General features: G+C 39.4%; 1 long non-coding RNA gene across 2 annotated transcripts in view; it reads right to left on the bottom strand.

The window, feature by feature from the left end:
• LOC101939332 (uncharacterized) overlaps positions 1-14,927 on the bottom strand; it is a 206,828-nt gene that overhangs the window by 93,771 nt on the left and 98,130 nt on the right. The gene's annotated exons all lie outside the window — the stretch shown is intronic.

The following is a 14,927-nucleotide window of genomic DNA, read 5'->3' as shown; positions in this document are numbered from 1 at the left end:
TAATTTTGCCCAGAGTGAATTTCTGAATTTTTCAGACATACTTCATATTGACATACAATCTCTTAGCTTCTTTCTGTTTCTCTATCACATAAATATATATATGTTTGCACATGCATAGGTAAGTAAGAAAAAAGACAAACTAATTTTTAACATATATCCACACGCATGTGTGTTTATGTGCACGTGTGTATTTATAAAATTTGGGTTGTTTTTCTTCTGTATAAACACACAAATGTAAAATAGAAAGAGAGAGAGAGAGAGAGAGAGAGAGGAACAAAGAAATTAAGCATTTGTGCGAGATGTTTTAAAATAAGTCATCAGTATGGAATATAAGGTAAAGTATGAAACATTCATAAATTCCTGATGTGACAATACGGTCTGGAGAAAGGTGCTCAGGACGAGGAGTCTGGAACTTGAATTTAGTCCCAGCTCTGTCACTACTCCGATAAGTCACTTTACTCATCTGCATATCAGGTTTCTCCAACCTATAAAAATACTTTATGGTGTTGAGAATATTCTCAATGACAGATAGCCTCTCCACCCATTTGTGCTTTTAGAAGAATCCCTGGAGGCAAAGTGAACAAGAACGTGGAAGTCAGACAGACACTTTATTTAGTTTATTATCAATTCAATAATTAATGCTCTTTGCTTCCATCTAGTGGTGATGTTCTGACATTAATCTCCACAATGCCAGAGATTTCAAGCTATTTTTTCTCCGATTTAACTTTATTTTGTTAGACTATTTTGGGGTTGGGGAGGAGGGGGGCAATTTGGAATGGCAGCTGGGGTTGTTTGTTTGTTTTAAACTAATTGAAACTACAGGTAACTAGCTGATCCCAATTGCAAAAGCTTCCACTCTCCCTGCTCACTGGGTTTCATTGCCCAGGCTCTAGGCCCAGCCTGAACATCTACACTGCTATTTTTAGCCCTATACAACTAGCCTGAGTCAGTTGACCCAGGCTGTGAGAATCGCTGCCGCGGGTCTTTCTTTGCAGTGTAAACGTACCCTGAGTTTCCAGATGGCCTGTACAAAATAAAAACTCCACAAAGTACTCAATGCGAGGGAAATTCACCTCCATTCACAGGGCTCACACAACAACTACTTTAGTCCCTTTTTAAGAGGATCACATTATGTTCATGCCAAGTACAATGCAGTGAAGAGAAATAATACATTTCTATGCCACACAGACCCATGCTAGATTGTTACGGTCGGTTAAAATGGCAGAAGTAGTTAACATTGCACGGGGAATTCACCCCAAGGAGAAAGGGCCCACACACAGTACTATGCACCAATTAGTTCCCCTGGAAAAAGCTGGGTGAGCTAATGAGCCAATTAGCCCATCCGTTTGATAAAGAGGAACAGGAAGGAAGCACCAAGGGGATAGAGGAAGAGGGCTAGCTGAGCCCTGCCTCACAGAGGCCTCAGGGAAGGGAGACCTCTGCTCCTCTCAGGTCCTGAGGAGAGGGCCAAAAGCACAGAGGATACTGTAAATAGTGCTGTTGCATGGGACTGCGAAGGTGTTGGTTAGGGAACGCAAAGACGTGGCATGGTGGAAATGCTACTAGTAGAGTCTGAGCCAGTTTCTGTGGTGTGAAAAGGCAGGAGCAGAACCCGCCCTGCTACAGATGGGTTTTGAGGATTTATTTCAAAAATAACTGTTTGTTTTTTATATCATGGTGCATTAAAATGCTACTCTATAAAGAATGCCTAGCTATTGGAGCCCACTATACCACTGACATATGGTCAATTTATGATGGCTCTGCCAGGGGAAAGTGGCTGTAAAGCCTTCATAAAGGCAGCTGGGTGCCAATTAGGGAGCTCCTGTGGCTGCTCCAACCTGTGTTATGCATTAAACTATCCCCTGATAATAGCCCCAGCATAGGGAAGACATAATGGTGAGGTAAAGTCACCTTGGCCCCCACCCCTTACTCCCTACACGGAGCCCTGTTCTGGTCAGGAATGAATTTGGCCTTAGCTCAGGTATAACATTTAGAAGTTAATTTATTATGCCAAACTGCTATCAAAACATTTTCAAATAATTATCACAAGTGAGGAAATATAGCACTATGCATTAGAGATTCCCAAATATTGTAGCTTCATTTTAAATCCATCTGTGTGCTCAGTCCCTTAGTTATGAAAGCTATAAGACACAAGTAGATATGGTTGAAACCTTTGAGGGGGTTTGGTAGGGAGAAGATTCTGACAATTCCAGACCATCAAATAAAAATATATTTAAAATCTGTTAACACTTCCACTCATAGCCTTATTACAGATTTAGCAGGTAATGCAACGTATTAGTGTCACCACTTTGCGATGAGAAATGGTAAGAGGAACGCATTTTACCTTATAGTGGCTATAAAAACAAATCTGTGACCAGCCATTGGATGTCACCCTTGCTTCACACAAGTGCAGCTTAAAAACCATGTACTAGGTACTACAGTCCATCAGCCACAGTACCAGCATTTCAGATCAGTTGTTTCTCATTAAAATTCAAACAATCTTACACTTTCTCCTCTCCTGATTGCACATGTGGTCAGCAGAGCTACAAAGATTTTGCCAGCTAGGAAGAGGAAGTCTTGTTTTGATCCACCAAGAGTTGGCAAGACCTGCTACAGGAAATCCTATTAAGGATTACAAAGAAAACACTTATTCTACACATGAGCATTCAAGGAGATTTCCCCCAGTGAAATTGTTTAGGTTCCATCCACTGGCACTCTAATGCAGACAAGTCATTTTTGTATGCAGCAGTTAAAATCTTTATGTTCAGACCTGCATATTTATTTCTATGCTGTACCTTATAATCTTAAAGTGTTTCCCAGGCATCACTGATTAAGCTTCAGGATATTACTGTGAAGTAGGTATGATAAGGTTGTTGCCTGCCCAGAACTGGGCCCCGAGATGGCAAACAGGGGTTCGTTGCCCGGTGTGCTTGGCACCAATAAAGACACCGAGGGGAGAAAGCAAGCCAAGTTTATTTCAGAGCTCTGAAATGGCACTAGGAGACCAGCATGTCTCAAATCAAGTGCAGCACATACAAATAAAATTTTCCCTTTTATATTCCAAGCTGTTTCTGTGTAAGCCTTTGTTCTGTTACTCCCTCTTACCCCTCCCACCCCTCCCTTCTGTAGCAGTTACAATTAGAAAAGTTCCCATTCGTCTGCTTATCTCTTGGCCTTGCAAGGCCTGTTTACAGCAGCTGCCTGCTAGAAAAGCTGACCCTTACATTTCTGCTTCAGCATGTAAGCAGTTAGCATAGAAGTAGGTGAGAGTTCACAAGGTGGGAGTCACTGTGGTTCAGGTAGGCCCAGAGCAGAAGAGCTTCATCGGCACTTTTGGCCTTCCACTCTCCCGAGTTACCTGGTAGCTATGCCTAGTGACACCAACAAGGTTATCAGATGGGGGAACTATGGCATAATGTCAGAGACAGGACTAGATCCCTGGTTTTTACTTAAACTCTTGCGCCCTAACCACAACAATTGCCATGTAGTTGCAGGCTAGCTTCCCAAATATGGAGATTCTAGAGAGTGAAGATGTGGGTGTTGACTTTACCAAGGAAAATGCCTGGTCATTTACCCAAATGAGGAGGATAGCTATATATGAATCAAATATATCAGTTAACAAACAAGCAAGTTAGCAACTCTGCTTCTACTGAATCACCTTAAAAATGTTTCACGCAGCTTGGTCTCTGAAATCTGCAATTCATATTGAATGTCCCAAGTGGTTTCCCTCATTCAAACATAATACATCAGAATCAGAAATATACTTTGTGAATGAATAAAAGGCAATGGGACAGAAAAAGACTTAAAACTAAAGCAATTGTGTGTGAACAGACTATAAATTACAGTGGATTTCCCATATTAGGATGAATACTCATGACCTTCATCCTTCTGACTGACCTGATGGAGGATATACCATCCCTAGTTGAGCGTTCACCAGTTCTTTCTACTAGGTGAGCTGATAATAAATGTTTAGCTCTTATAATGTGCTTTTCCTTTGAAGAGTTCATAAAAAGTGAGCTAATGAAGAGCTGTCAATGCTCCATTAAATCACCTTAGAAAAATCTGAGATCTAAGCTGGGATAGGAGTTTTATTTCCAATTTTATTGCAATAAAATATGCTGTGCATATGCTACACTTGCATAGCACCCCTTCCTTTCCAAAATACTTCACAAAATCTCTCCCATAATACACATCTATTTTATAACTCACATGCATGGCTCTGTAATGTAATAAATTACATAGAAATTTTATATACACTTGTTTAGGATGACATAACTATTTATGACAGGTTTCAGAGTAGCAGCCATGTTAGTCTGTATCCGCAAAAAGAACAGGAGTCCTTGTGGCACCTTAGAGACTAACACATTTATTTGGGCATAAGCTTTCGTGGGCTAAAACCCACTTCATCGGATGCATGCAGTGGAAAATACAATAGGAATATATTATATATATATATATATATATATATACACACAGAGAGAGAGAGAGAGAGAGAGAGAACATGAAACAATAGGTGTTACCATACACACTATAATGAGAGTGATCAGTGAAGGCGAGCTATTACCAGCAGGAGAGAAAAAAAACTTTTTGTAGTGGTAATCAAAATGGCGCTTTCCAGCAGTTGACAAGAAGGTCTGAGGAACTGGGGGGAGGGAAGGGGGAAATAAACATGGGGAAATAGTTTTACTTTGTGTAATGACCCATCCACTCCCAGTCTTTATTCAAGCCTAATTTAATAAATTTCAATTGGTATTCTATTGTTTAACAGTGTGATTAAAACTGCAATTAATCGCAATTAATTTTTTAATCTCGGTTAATTTTTTTGAGTTAACCACGTGAGTTAACTGTGATGGACAGCCGTAATTTAAAATATAGTATATTTACAGAATCTCCCATTTAAGCATGCCGTGTTCGCAACTCTTGCCATTTTAATCCTGAGTTTCAAACTATTTCCTATGTTTCTCACAGAAGCAGTTCCTGGAGTCATGGGATTACGCAAGAGTCTCAGTTTTCCTGTTTTATTTTTTTTAAATAACTGCGTGGGGTTGGCAATATTGAGCTTGATATGTGAGGCTCACTCTGTGGGGAACACTCATGGGATTTTGCAGGGGCATTTGTTTCTATGGGTTCCTTTCCAAAGACAGCTTAAGGATATTACATACAGAATGCATACATCAAGTCATGTCTGTGATTAATATTATATGTCTCTTTACCTGGTGGGTTTTGATATTGTAAAATATACCCAGATGTAGGACTTGAAAAAACATCAAAAAAGATTGTTCACAGTTGAAGTTTCAGACAGTGGTATGCAGCAGCAAACTGGGGCAATGTGCTGCACAGACGAAGGAGCAAATAGCTTTTTCAGGCATATCAGTGGATGGTAAAATTAAGTTCAGCACATAGGGAAACTGTTTGGATTTCAACAGATAGTGTTGTTTAGTGTTCAAAGCAAAATTGCTAAGTTTTACTCAGACAATTCCCGTTGCTCAAGTGAAATGATAGATTTCCTAAACATTGGAGAAGTTTTGCCACAGCTGAAACTTTAGAAATAAATTTGTTTGGACTGCAAAAATGGAGACAGATCATTAAATGAGACATGCTGCCAACACTAGTTATATTAGAAAACAATCAAAATAGGCATGAACTCAAAGTGCCTGCATCTTAATATATGTAATTGCACAGATTATGCATTCATTTCATTTTTGTGAAAACGTTCATCCTTCATGCACAGAACTCTCATGGAGATTCTAATACAATGGGTTTGCTGGAATAGACCTAAAAACTGCAATCTGTGTTGTTATGGGACAACAACTTCATGATTCCAAACTACTTAGTAATATTTTCCAATTTATCCAAATCTAAGGCATTTGGATAAATTGGAAAATACTACTAAATAGTTCGGAATCATGTATTATCACAAGATCAGCTTTTCTTATGCCATTTCTAGTACTTCCTGACTTTGACCAGGTTGGAATATGCTATGAGAATTCTCTCTCATACTTCATATTAGTACCTAGGAGTACCTCCCAACAAAAAACAGGAAGCCTGCAGGCACGTAAAATTTTACAAAAGTTAAGTTTGCAAACCACAAAGGTTTGAGGTTGGGTTAAAATTTCAGATAGAAAGTTTTTGTAATTTCTTTGTTACCTGAATGAATTCAACCATCACTGCACACTAATCTTACTCCTGGTGAAATTCTGTGTCCCTCACAGATTTTTTCCTTCGTGGAATATAGATTCTGCTGGAAAGGTGCTGCAGTTACACCTTCCTCCCACTATGGGCTGCTGTGGTGCCAGAAGAGAGGGCAACCAGCTGGCAAAGAGGGAGGGGGAGAGGCTGCATTCCTCATAGTAGGGCCAGGTGAGGAGGCACAGATGGACAGAGCAGGCCACACAGGGCTGCTGGCGGGTCAAAGACTGGGATTCAGAAGGGCTAGTGGGGGGGACAGACTGGGGCACGGGCTCAGGTTGCTAATGTGGTGACAACACTAAGCCAGGGGCTGTATGGGAGGGGTGCTGCAGGGCCACATGGGGACAGGAGGAGGTCAGGAGGTGCAGGAACAAATGGGGATGGGGTCAGGTATGCCTGGATGAATTGAAAATGGTGTGATTATACTGTGTAATTTTGAAATATGTAGAATTTTGCATAATTTTAAAATATTGTGCACATAATTTTTAATGTTTTGGCATGGAATTCCCCCAGGAGTATAATCTGAACTCCTCGGATGACAAGACACAAGAACTGCAGATTGTATAATTCTTGTGCTATTTGAAATATAACAATAAGGGCTGGATCTTGTCTACATCACTCTCTGCCCTACCAGCAAATCCAAGTTAAAATAATCTTTTTTTTTTCCTATTCTAGTCTGTTCATTCTTAGTATTGGGCCAAGCCCTGGTCCTTCCTCAAGATCCTTGATCTCGATGGGAGTTTTGCCCAAATAAGGGCCACAGGATTTGGCCCCTATATATTTGTCTATCTTCACTAAAATATGCTCTTGCAGCTGCACCAAATGTTCTAAAATCATGAGTAAGGCCCTCCAAAAATGAGACTGGCTTAAAAATGAGATTTTTAAAAATACATTTTGGGTTCTTATGATATGCCTTTTAATGTTGGTGTCTTTATGGTTCACATTTTCCAGCTTCCCCCTGTAACTACGAAGTTTAGAAACTTCCTTAAAAGGAGAGAGAGAGCATTCACCATGATTCTCACATTACCACATGACTCCAGGAGCTGGGTCTTTTAAGAAAACACACTAAATATCATGAGACTCATAGCAGGATCATGAGAGTTAGCAATGTTGCAACTGAAAGCACCAATTTAAACTCTGAAGACATGTCATCCCCAGGCAGCTTTGAAGCTTGAAGAGAGACTGGGTATTTCAGAGAAGCTGAATTTTTCTAAAACTCACCATTTTTCTAATTGGTGCTGACTTTTGAAAACACTAAAGCTTGAGTGAGATCAGCAAAGGAGTCCGACGAATTGAAAAGCTGGCTCCTATGTAAAGGCCAGTTGATCCCTAAATTAAGGAAACTTCAAAATGGCAACAAATAGCATGAAGATACTGTTTAAAGTGGCAGTAGCATCCAATTCCCTAACAAGCTTTAGGTTACTCCTGGAATCTAAAGCTAATAATGCAATCAAATACATTTTGCAGGAGGTAAGGTTAAATGGGTGAGTGATGGCCTGGGTGCTATTGAAAAACACATTCAATTGGCTGCTTTGTACAAAGAAAAAAAATGTGCATATCCAATGGAATGACCGTATATTTTTCCTATTTATTTATATTATATTATAACATGATACTTGATTAGTATCAAGGCCACATTGTGCTGGGAACTGTACAAACAGATCAGCATAGACCCTACCCTAAAGAGCAAATCTGAATCAAGTTTATGCACACCTACACTCCCTGGACACTTGGCCATATAAAAAACAGGAGAATATTTCTAGCATGAGCAAGTTGTCACATGACAAATCTCAGACGAGGGAGGGATAGCTCAGTGGTTCAAGCATTGGCCTGCTAAACCCAGTGTTGTGAGTTCAATCCTTGAGGGGGCCACTTAGGGATCTGGGGCAAAAATCAGTACTTGGTCCTGCTAGTGAAGGCAGGGGGCTGGACTTGATGACCTTTCAAGGTCCCTTCCAGCTCTATGAGATAGATAGATATGGAGATATACCTATTAAGAATGCCATCCACTCAGGATTTATCTTTATTTTGTAAGGCCTTTATTACATAGACATATGTCACAGTGTTTGGGTGAAAGAACAATAGACCCCCTTCCTGAGGTCTATACTCTGCTTTTTTTTCCTCCTTGGGCTCAAACAGAATTTATGGTTTCAATTCACAGGTGGCATTTTTCCTTCAGTTGGTGCACAAACAAATGACAAATGTAAATAAAGATATGAACTAGCTTCTTTTATACTGCTCAAGATAGTAAAGAAGCTTCCTCTGCAGCCTTCCTTACTCCAAGGGTCTCTCCAGCTAAGTCCATCCCCTTCCAGAGAGGAGACAAGCTTTATAGAACTCATTTTCAGTGATGTTTTGCGTATCAGGGTCAGCTGACTCCGTTAACTGAACAATAGAATTCAGTGCCCTTCCTTCTCTCCAAGCTCAGCTGCTGTTCTATGTACATTTCCAAAACCATGTATTACAATAATAACTAAGGATCTGAGCCAAAGCCCATTAAAGTCAATGAGAATATTTCCATTGATTCAATGGGCTTTGGATCAGGCCTCACAATACTAGGTACATTCAAAAGGAATAAAAACCAATAAGCCTCAAATAAATGTAGTTTAATGTACCGCAAGCACTTCTGTTGTCCTCTCTTTCACCCTTATATAGTAATGGGACACCTGTTTTTATTTTAAAAAGAATCAATAGAGTAATGCTTTTTCTTCATTAAAGCAGACAGCTTAGTAGTATATTGCTGTAGCATCTTTGAAATGTTTCAACCTGTATTTGTTTACTGCAAACTTACATGTTTTTTTCAACTATATGCCTCTTTTGCTAAAGGTGCATAGTGTATCTCATAGCAAATTGTTACATTTCACTCTGTGAGCTCTTCTGCGCAGGTCAAGAGCCTTCATACATGTTTGGAACCAGCCCACTGTAGGTGCTGCAGCAATATATATAATAAAATGTTTCCAAGAGAAACTTGGCAGCATTTTTTTCCCCAGACTTTAGAAAAGCATTTGTACTATAAGTATCAAAATCCAATATAAGTGTTTATGAAAAGCCAAACCCGAAGAAAACTTGTACCAATGGAGTCTCAGTGTCTGCTGTATTTTATGGCTAGACATTTCCTGTAACTAACCACACACTTTTCAGTGGATCATATGTAGTATTTAACCTTGAACAGTTCTCCAGACAATCATATGGTAGACCCATTAAGAAGAACGTACATGTTCTGCTAGCCACACCAGTGATCAAAGGTCATGCCGTTTTTATGCCTATCACATAACAACAATAGGAACAGAATGTACAATTTACTGAATAAAACTGTTCTTCCCAATAAACCAGACTCCTTCTCTGATCAAAACTGCAGTGAGATTATAACTCCATGTTTATGCCATCACATAGTCTAATGCTATGAAAAAAAATATTACAAACTCAGCATCATGACTTCAATGCAGGATCAAACAGGAAGAGGTGCTAATCCACGCACTGCCCCTTCTGCTGGCTAAACAAAGTATGAGAAGCCGTAAAAGGGGAGTGTCTGTAAAGTATATTATGCACTCTCCCCCTCAGTGGCTGATCCACAGAGGATAACAGCCTACTACTGCTACCAGTAAAGATGTTCTATCTTAAGTGGTAGAGGTCTGTACTGTGGTGATGAACCCCATTGACTTTATGTAGGATCAAGATCTAAAGCCTGGCCTATACAGAAAGTTGTATCAATATCAACAAAAAGGTGTGGCTTTATGCCACAACTTAAACTGATGCAACTGAGTGTGGACTTTCCTATGCTGGTTTATCATAGATTCCAAGGGCAAAAGGGACCACTGTGATCACCTAGTCTGACTGCCTGTATAAACACAGACCATGTAATTTCCCCAAAATAATTCCTAGAACATATCTTTGAAAAACATCCAATCTTGATTTAAAATTTGTCAGTGATTTATATCCACCATGACCCTTGGTAAGTTGTTCCAATGGTTAATTATTTTCACGGTCAAAAATGTGTGCCTTATTTCTAGTCTGAATTTGTCTAGCCTAATTTTTCAACTTTAAACTGGGTTTATATCAGATTAGTTTACACCTGTAAATTTTAATGCAGCCAATTTAAATTAAACCAGTGCAACTTCTGTGCTTACACAAACCCTTAAATTGTAAGCTCTTTGAAGCAGGGATGAAATCTTAGTTCTCTATGAAGTGCCTACCACACTGATCTGCCCTATAAAAATAACCAACCACCAATGAAAAGATAAACATTACCTTAATTCTTAACAAAAAGCCCTCATTATGGGTTCCATATCAAAATGAACTTACGTTATGTCCTCGTGGGAAAGCTAAATTTGCCTAAGCAATACTGGAACATAAGAAATGTAAAAATACAAACAAACAAAGAAACAAACAAAAAAACTCCTTTTCCCAAGAACTCAATCCCATCCAATTAAGAGGCATTCCAACTACTCTGAATGTCATTACAGACAGAAGTTACAATATAAGAAACTGGAGAATGCTGAGTTCATTGCTTCAAGTTTTACATTATCATAAACTTGACTTTGAATTTCATTAATTTATGATTAGTGTCTTTTGGATGCCATAAGTCAAGTCTGATCAGATCTGACAGTTATAATTACCTCTTTTTCAGAAAGAGTGCCACAATGTGTCTAAAATGTTTTACCTCTGGATACAAGGGGGAAAATGAAAAAAAAAGTATTTCTAATCATTCTAAATATATATGGTCTTTCATATTTGCCATGTTGGATCTTCAAAGCTTTTGTCCAATTTTTAGTGATGCATGTGTCTTTTTCCCTGTAGCTCTTTTCTGGGAAGGCCAAAAAAGCTGCTTCAGATGTCACAGGGCATAGAATCATAGAATATCAGGGTTGGAAGGGACCTCAGGAGGTCATCTAGTCTAACCCCCTGCTCAAAGCAGGACCAATCCCCAGACAGATCTTTATTCCAATTCCCTAAATGGCCCCCTCAAGGATTGAACTCACAACCCTGAGTTTAGCAGGCCAGTGCTCAAACCACTTATTATGTCCATTCAAGGCTACTATATACTAGTGAGAATGGAATACAAGAACTCCTGATACTTTTGAAGGGCCATAGAGACAGCACTTCACTGGATGAACATCACATGCCCACAGGGAACTGAAGGAGTTAATGACCCTAATGACTTGAGATACACAAAATTTCATTGTATAATAAAGTAGAGTGAAAGCTCAGTGCATTGCAGTGTGAAGACTGTAGTTCTTCTTAGAGTGAAATTTCATATAGTGTGTTGGTGTTGTATTTTGGGGGTAGGGAGGTGAGTGGTAGTTGTGGATTGCTCACTATGTTTTCTTGTATAGCCAATGCAGTTTGGAAGGATTGAGGGGAGAGTTCTTCTCTATGGCTATTATTCTGTTCTCCTCTTAGATTATTGTTCACATTATTCTCTTATAGGCCTGTTCTTCCCTAGGGCTGTTAGCTATGCAGCCATTTTCCTACATTACTTTAAAAACATTTATTGGCCTTTATACTATTTTTACTTACATACATTTAAGGGTTGGAAAATAACCTAATGTTTGTTTCTCTTTCCTAAACAATTTTCTCAGTTGTCCCATTTCTTTACAGTATATTTTCACATATAAGTATAAGCGAAACCTTTCAGTGCAATAATGTATTCCCTAAATCAGGGAAAACTACAAGTACAGCTGTGCATTCATTTGTTACATATTGCATGCCTGGGAATAAATTGATGACAGTCACTGAAGTTGAACTCTTCCCTTTTTTAAAATAGATATGTATTAATTATTACACCCAATTTGTCTATATTTGCTTTAGGCAAAATGACCACTGATTCTAAACCAGAAACAGCTGAACAAATGACAGGTTCTGAAGCTGAATCACACACACATTTGTGGATTACATGAGTGGCCAACATACATGCACTTCCTTCTTTCTGCTTCCCATTCTTTTATGTTACTGCGGAATTTTCCTCTCAAAATTGACCCCAAAGTGACCGTATTACAGTGCTACTCGGTCTCTTACAACAAAGAAGCTATTTTATGCTGTGATGGAATCACACACAGTTACAGATCACTATGGTGTCCTCTGGACCTATGGACTTTGTATAAGCTACAGTAAGAGACAGACAACCAAGCCCCTGAAGCTGGGGTGACTGAAGTCATTATCAACAACTCCTCCATGCCATTCTTGATTTGTGGTTCTCACCACACAAAAGATAAGAGATGTTTTAAATGTTTTACACTCGCAGTGGTATTCACACTGGGGTACGCATACTCTAGGCGTACGTGAGAAAAAATGGTGGGCAACGCATTTCATTTAGTAAGACTTGACAATCTAATCAACGTTTAATCTCCTTTTAGTTAAAACTGCAGTTGCATTGGTATATGTTTCCTTTCTGCTGTGTGACCCAGAATCAGAGGTTTTCAAACTGTGGGGTGTGCCCCCTAGAAGGGTGCAGAGGAACATTTGGGGAGGGAACAAGCAGTTCACGCCAGCCCCACACAACGGGCTCACAGAGGGAGCACAACTGCCACCCCCTGACTCACCTCAACGAGCCACCCAGCCTGTCTGAGTTGGGGGTGGGCGCGCAACCAAAAATTGTTACTCAAAAGCGGGGCTCAGCTGAACAAATTTGAAAACCGCTGTTTCAGAGATTTATATTAATGACAAGAATGAGACTAGAATACGCCAGTAGCAAGACACCAGACAATATTATGCAACAGTTGCTGTATTGCACTCCATGTTTAAAGGATGCTGGAATGGGCTGTCTGTAAAGTCAATGGCAAAGCTATCGTCGACTTTAACGGGATCAGACCCAGCATTTGCCACTGAATGGCCAGTTTATGGTAACAGGGCTTAGGGTGACCAGATAACAACTTTGAAAAAACGGGACGGGGATGTGGGGGTAATAGGTGCTTATATAAGAAAAGGTCCCAAAAAACAGGACTGTCCCTTTAAAAACGGTTTCAGAGTAGCAGCCGTGTTAGTCTGTATCCGCAAAAAGAACAGGAGTACTTGTGACACCTTAGAGACTAACAAATTTATTAGAGCATAAGCTTTCATGGACTACAGCCCACTTCTTCGGATGCATACCAAGAAGTGGGCTGTAGTCCACGAAAGCTTATGCTCTAATAAATTTGTTAGTCTCTAAGGTGCCACAAGTACTCCTGTTCCTTTAAAAACGGGACATCTAACAGAACTGAACCTCTAATTTTCCATGCACAGGAGTAAATTCCCAACAGCACGAAAATTCCTTACTAACTTACCACCTGGATATAATTACAACTGGTGCGACGTACACAGGAAGAAACTATACAGTAAATGGTTATAACCAATACCATCGCAGTGGGTGCTGCTCAATTTATCATTTACTTATCCTATGCTTACCTTACCCTCTAGATCATCCCCTTCCTGACAACCAGGTCTTTTCATATTTCATGCTACTTCAGAGTTTCCTGGTGAGTTACTCTGTGGCTAAAGTAGACTGAAAGAATGGGAGGACTTTGTGCTGCCTCCACACATTCTTAGTAATTCCCAGGGCTAAAGTAATAGCCCCAACCTCGCTTCAAATATGCATAAATGGCAGGGCCACAAGAAGAGGTTTGTGAAGGAAGAAGAACTAAAGAGAGACAAGATTTTAAAACTGCATTCAGCTTCCTAGGGTGAATAGAACTTTGAAATCCTTTCTGACACTGAAGAACAAACAGAACTGAAGAAAAAAAATGAAACTGAACAATAATAAGGAACAGAAGAGAAATATTCTTTCACAACGCACTAACACAAATGGATACAGCAGAAATTAAACTGATTAAAGATAAGAGGCTTTTCACTTGGGGCCCTGAGGGAGTCTAATTAACCAATTTCTAGAAATGGCAATAATGCCTCACACTGATTTCACTGTCAGATACTTGGCTGAAAATCAAGTGCTTCAAAAGACATTAATAGGGAAAAAATGTAATGTCTGATGATGAAGCAGACAGGCTAACCTAAGCTATGAAATCTTTAATTTAAGAATTTCCAAGGAAGTATTATGAGCAGACAAATGGTGAACCCTCCAAACAGGATACAAATAGCAATATATATACAGATAAACCATACCAAAATATATTATCAGCATAACTGTATCATGGCAATTTCCTCTTCATGCAGTAAGTGGTACTAGTAATCAGAGTAATGAGCAATAAACCTCAGAAAATGGAGTTATTCAGGTTACTATGTTCTGTATTGGCAACTTGGGAATCCACTTACACAAAACTATGTCAGCATCCGTAACTTTTTCTAGTCAATTCTAAATAGCACCTTTCTTGTCCTTGGGCAGGTGAGCTAATTTTTGATGAAGTAGGGATATTCCATATGTAATTATAACTGATATAACGCCTTTGATTTCCTTGTTATTATTCAGGGGGAAAAAACTATTTCGGAGCTGAATTTAGCCCATTATTGTCTTTCATTGTTTTTCTGTTCTTTATAATAGTACTGTCACTGCCAGCTCCTGAAGATTTGAAAGTCAGTTGCAATAAGAGCTATGCCAGCTTTGACCTGGAAATGTAAGTGAATTAAACCTTCACTGAACAACCATGGTTCTCTTTGTAAACTGTATGCAGGGCTTTTAGGGGAAGGAGAAGGCTGTCAATGACATTTTATTGTGCACTTCCACTGAGATTATAACTATTCCAGAGAGTGATGTTAACACATAGAAACTACAGCACCATACTACTTACAGCTGGTTGGAAAAAACAAACAAA

This window comes from Chrysemys picta, chromosome 1 (genome assembly GCF_011386835.1).
Source record: "Chrysemys picta bellii isolate R12L10 chromosome 1, ASM1138683v2, whole genome shotgun sequence".
NCBI classification, from domain to species: domain Eukaryota; kingdom Metazoa; phylum Chordata; order Testudines; family Emydidae; genus Chrysemys; species Chrysemys picta.
This window is presented reverse-complemented; position numbering and strand designations above follow the sequence as displayed.